Source organism: Suncus etruscus, chromosome 7, assembly GCF_024139225.1.
Source record: "Suncus etruscus isolate mSunEtr1 chromosome 7, mSunEtr1.pri.cur, whole genome shotgun sequence".
Taxonomy (NCBI): domain Eukaryota; kingdom Metazoa; phylum Chordata; class Mammalia; order Eulipotyphla; family Soricidae; genus Suncus; species Suncus etruscus.
The window spans coordinates 85,287,263-85,292,617 of record NC_064854.1 but is presented as its reverse complement, the minus strand read 5'-3'; positions in this window follow the sequence as shown (position 1 = coordinate 85,292,617).

Here is a 5,355-nt window from a genome sequence, read left to right as displayed (position 1 = left end):
TATAATAATATATATATTATACATATAATATATATACATATAATATATATATATAACATATTTTTACATAAAAAGAGGCCAGCCTAAATTAAGGATAGCCCACAAAAAGTGAATGAGAAGCCTGATGAGTTACCATAGATAAGGGAAGCCATGTGCATGAGAGTGAAACATTGTCCTGGATTCTGTCACAGAGAAAATACACTGGAAGAAAGTGGTATGGAGATCGCCAGTAAGGGCAGGGAACCAGGGGACAGATGGGAGGGATCTGACCTTGCTCAGGGGACACATATGAGGGATCCAACCTAGGACTGCATTCAAGTGACACCATCACTAGGTCTCAGTTGCTGTGGGGCTGTACATACACACTCTAGTCAGAATCTTGCTGCCTTACACACCCCGCTGACGAATAAGATTATACCAGACAGTCCTAGAACAGCAGACCCAACATTTTTCTCCCTTTGGAAATATATAGCCCCAAAACCTAACTAACTAGACTCTAATATCTCTATGTAGCCCCATCTCCCCATTCTTCGTGTAACCCTACCTACAAGAAAGACCCCCTTGGAAGGGTCTTGGGGAGGTTAAAAAAGGTTTGGCCTGAGGGGCAAAAGAGGATTTGCAGGGATGGAAGTTGGAGAAAGGGCAGGAGAAGAGATGGCTGAAAAAATTAAGACGCAGGGCAAGCTGAGGATAGCATGCGTAAATGGTTATGATATAGGCCACACATGTTGGCCAGGTCAAATAAAGATGCTGTCTTCTGAAGAAACCTGCCTGTGAGTGTATTTTCTCCTCGCTGCCACCCTGAACTGGTAGACCCGCCAGCTGGTGAAGGTTGGAGACACGTGGTGCTGGGATGGCAGAGAAAGGCCCCTATATTCATCCCATCACTATCCAGCTCTATCCAAAAGGCCTCTTTTATTATTTTATTCAACACCTCTACCCCAAAACTTAACTAAATAAACTATAATACCTCTACCATAGTTGGGTAAAATCATACACCTTGAATAAATAAACCCTAAAATAGATATACCTTCATCCACCTCCTACATAAACAGAACACTTAAAAAACACACCCTGAAATTCCATCACCCCAACCCACCTTACGCAAAGAACAATGGGAAAACTAAGGCAGACACCAGCAGTGGGGATATGGAGAGAAATCCTAATAGATTCCCAAGTCCTCCAAAAAGTACAAATTTTATAGATGAGGACCTAAAATTAGCATTTAATGCCCTAGCAATGGAATTCAAAGAATTACTAACTAAAGAAATTAAGAAATCCATAGATAAACAATTCATCAAACTCAAAGAACTTTCAGAAAATGAGATAGCTTTATACAAACAGAACTGAGGAAACTAGAAAAACATGTTAGCAATCCACAGTAGCAGAATTACACACATAGAGAATCGCCGGGATACACTTTGAGGATAAAATACAAGCCAGCAACAACAGAGAAGTTAACAAAAAAAGTGAAAGAATTGGAGAAAATGTAAGGTGTTTAATGGAAACAGCCAACTGCACAACACAGACTTATGTTACAGTTCCCACTCATCAAATACATGTTTGCAGATTACAATTATCCCATTTCCTTTCTTTTTTTCTTCTTTTTATCTTTTAACTTTTTCTTTTTCTCTTCTTTTTATTTCTTCCTTCCTTCTCCCCTTTCTTCTTCAATGCAACCTATGTTACATAAAGCCCCTGCTGTCAGTTTCTTTTTTTTTTAAATAAAAATTTTATTTAAGATGCTGCCAACAGCTTCTGTCCAGCAATGCCAGCTAGACTTCAATAAGCCAGCTTCAGGAGAGTAGGTAAAAACACAGCTGGCATACAGAATAATATTAAAGAAATGAGAGACCACAAAAATGAATTGAATGGGACAACACATTCTGGTAGGCATGTGACAAATTTAAGCTTTAAGCACGGAGTTTTATAAGGAGTAAAAGCCAGACATGGGTATTGAGAAGAATTTTTACAATTACAAAGCAGATTTTAACTGTAAACAATACATTAAGTCATGGGTGTGAACAGTAATAATTCTGAGTTACAAAGAAAAATGTCACAACTCAAGGCAAATCTTAGCAAACTAACTTTAGATGCAAAATAAGAGATTAGTAATAAGTAGAAAAAAAATTAGGAACAGTCTTCACTGGGATGGACTTTTATTTAGAGACCAAATTAAAGAGCTAAATCCAATACTAAGGTGAAGTTCCCATGTTTTGGGAATAGCCAATAGCCCAGAATCTCCATTCTGGCTATGCTGCAGACATCTTGCGTCCCTAAGTAAAACCTTAATGGGGTCAGAGAACCTTCACGGAAAAAAGTGGATACACGAGCAGAAGAATATGAAATATGAAATAATTGAGACCACACAAAATGCATTTGCATTGTTTGGGGACCCACGTCTAAAGAGACAAACTTTACTTTTCAGCTAATGACATTTTAAGCACACTCTGGTATGCAAAGTAATTTCAGGGAAACAAAGGGCAGAGGATCTTTAGGAGGGACAACACAATGGTGCGGGACCCTAGAATCTACATATCAAATAACTACCTGATAAGGTGAAAAGGATCCCTGTTAGTGAGGTAAGAGGAATCATTAGCTAGAGATGTTTTTGGGTTAGCAAAAAAACAGGTTTTTCAAGAAGCAGGAGGAGAGAGACAGGTTTTGCAAGAAATGTTTTTTGCAGTCACTAATGGATTTTAGGAGAGATGGAAATTAATGTTTACCACCATGGAGCTAGAATCAGAAAAACAAGCTGCTGGCGCCAGGCTATACTCGATCTAAGAGTTACAAATAAACTAGCCAGCAGGGAGTTTTTGGCGGGCTTTCTTTGGTACTGAAATTTCTTTATGACTGTAGGATAGCTAAGGCGGAATTTCTGTACTATAGCAGACACGAATTAAAGGGAAATGTTAAGTCACTGCCATGTAAGAAGTATGACAGAAATATCGCCAGTGATCCACGCAGGGGTTTGGCTTCTCTAATGGGCCTTCTGGCAGAGATATTTCTTGGGAGGAAAATTAGGCACTGCACCAGGAAAGCCAAAAGACACATCTGGAGTGTGCCTCCCTTGATAATGGAGACATGTATACTGCATGTCTCTACATGGCTACTCCCTTGCATACCAGAAACTGAGGCTGCAAGGATATTTTGAAAAAGAGGAAAATATTGCCTTTGATTTTGGTGCTAAATATGATCTAGGAAAGGGGTTTTAATTAAGGCTATATTTTACCTGTAAATCTGCAGAAGAGAAAATCAATTTTAAGGCCAAATAATATGAAGGAAATATAATGTTGGTACCATAACACAAATCTCGGAAATACCTCTTCTGGAATTCCTCAACTCACCACACAGGGGCAAAAACATCCACAGAAGAGCCTTTTCAAGAACCTCATGGGGTTTTCTCATTTCTCTGTGCCAGTTACATTTGGGGATACATCTGGTGGGCGCACTCAGTTCCTCTTAAATGTATATGTCTATGCATGGTCTGATATTATGCACATGATTACTAGCATGATTGTATCATGTCTCCATTTATAAGACATGGTGGATGATACTATATAGTGAAGACTCCTCTTATAGTCCTCACCACCACATTGCATAGCACTACAAACTTGAAAACTGTTTATCCTAAAATGCTTCAGCCTCTATCTAACACTGAAAGCTTCATTTAGCAAAGATCACCTCTGTCATTGACAAAGTGCCTAGAAAAGAGAAAAACCTCCCAACCCTGAGGCACCAGCCTGATTTATTCTTTCCTCTTCTTTCACTCATTTTTTCTTTATTTTTATCTCTTATCCTTTTTTATTTTTTCTCTCCTAATATATAAATTAGCTATCTAGTTATCTTTCTTAATTCAATCTGTTTTTAAGAGCTCAGACTCATCCTATTTAATAGATATTTAATGTCTGTCTATAAATGAACATAAGTTTATATAAATGGACACCTCCTTGTCAGCCAAAACTATATTGTAAAATACCCAGTGTATATGGCCCCTCATTTATTATCTCCCTTCAAAACTCCTCTTCTTCACTCATCCCCCCAATCCTTATTCATTATTCCTCTCTATTTAACCTTTTTTAACCTCAGTAGATACAAAGTCTGACCTCCTGCCCCAATAAGCCAAAAAACAGCTCCCAAAGAGAAAGAATACCCACTTGGCCCCAAACCTTGTGCCCCAGCAAGAAGCTAAATTTACTAAGCATGCTGACTCATTTTATGTGGCCCTTGTTTTTGCCTCAACCTAAATGTGGGCTGTTGAATGCTATTGGATTCAGCTCCAGAAGGACCTGCAATCCAAGTGCACTACCTGAACCCTTACTGCTACAAAGCACTTCTCAAATTCAACAAGACTACAGTGTAGGTTGAAAAAGTACCCTGGACCTCCCCTCCACCAAAATATCTCAAAAGATTTAATGGGAATAATATTTTCCTTGTATGGTCAATATCTGAATACTTAACTGCTTAGTTTGTTTATTTTTAAATTAATAGGTAGCCTCCACCATTCATTTTAATTGGTAATTTCTTAATTTTTATCTTTTTTCATATATATATTTGTTAATTTCACTTATTTTGGTTCTTTGTATAAAATTCTAGAAGAAAAAGGTCCTTCTTGAGATAAAATCCCAGGTCAAAAACAGGGACTTTATAGCCTGTCATTCTTACTCCCAAATGCACCAACAATGTAATATGTTGCATAGGCACACTAAAAAAGGGGGAAATTTGATATATAGAAACAAACTTTTGTCTACTAGGGATAAGAGCCCTTACATTTTATAATACAGGGACATTTCACACCCTGAATATATGGCATGAGGATCCGACTCCATTTGATCAGACAGCGACAATCTAATCCTGAACACCAGATTCCAAATGAAGACCAGACACAGTTCCCACAACAGCACCAAGAACCAAACTCCCCCTGAAAATTCTCTAATACCACTGTAGCACCAACTTGCAACAGGTTGATAAAACAACCTAACAATGAGAAAACAGCAAAAACTTGATCCAAGTAAGGTTGCCTTATTTCATCACCTAATGGTAAGATGAAATCAAAGACATGCCATCCTTTGACCTGCGCAAAACCCAAGATCAGTAATTACAGAAGACAGACTATGACAACCATGACTGGGCAGAAGTTTTCCTGGAACTAATAAATAAGATCTAGCTTATGCTTTGGCCTAGGATTTGTACAAAAACCAAGATCTCTAGTCCCAGAGTTCTGACTTTGACAACAGTGATTGAGCAGAACGTTTGGTGCCATAAAGAAAGACTCTACCTAACCTTCAATCTAGGATCTGTACAAAAAACAAGTTTACTAATCACAGAAGACTGACTACTACAAACATATTGGGA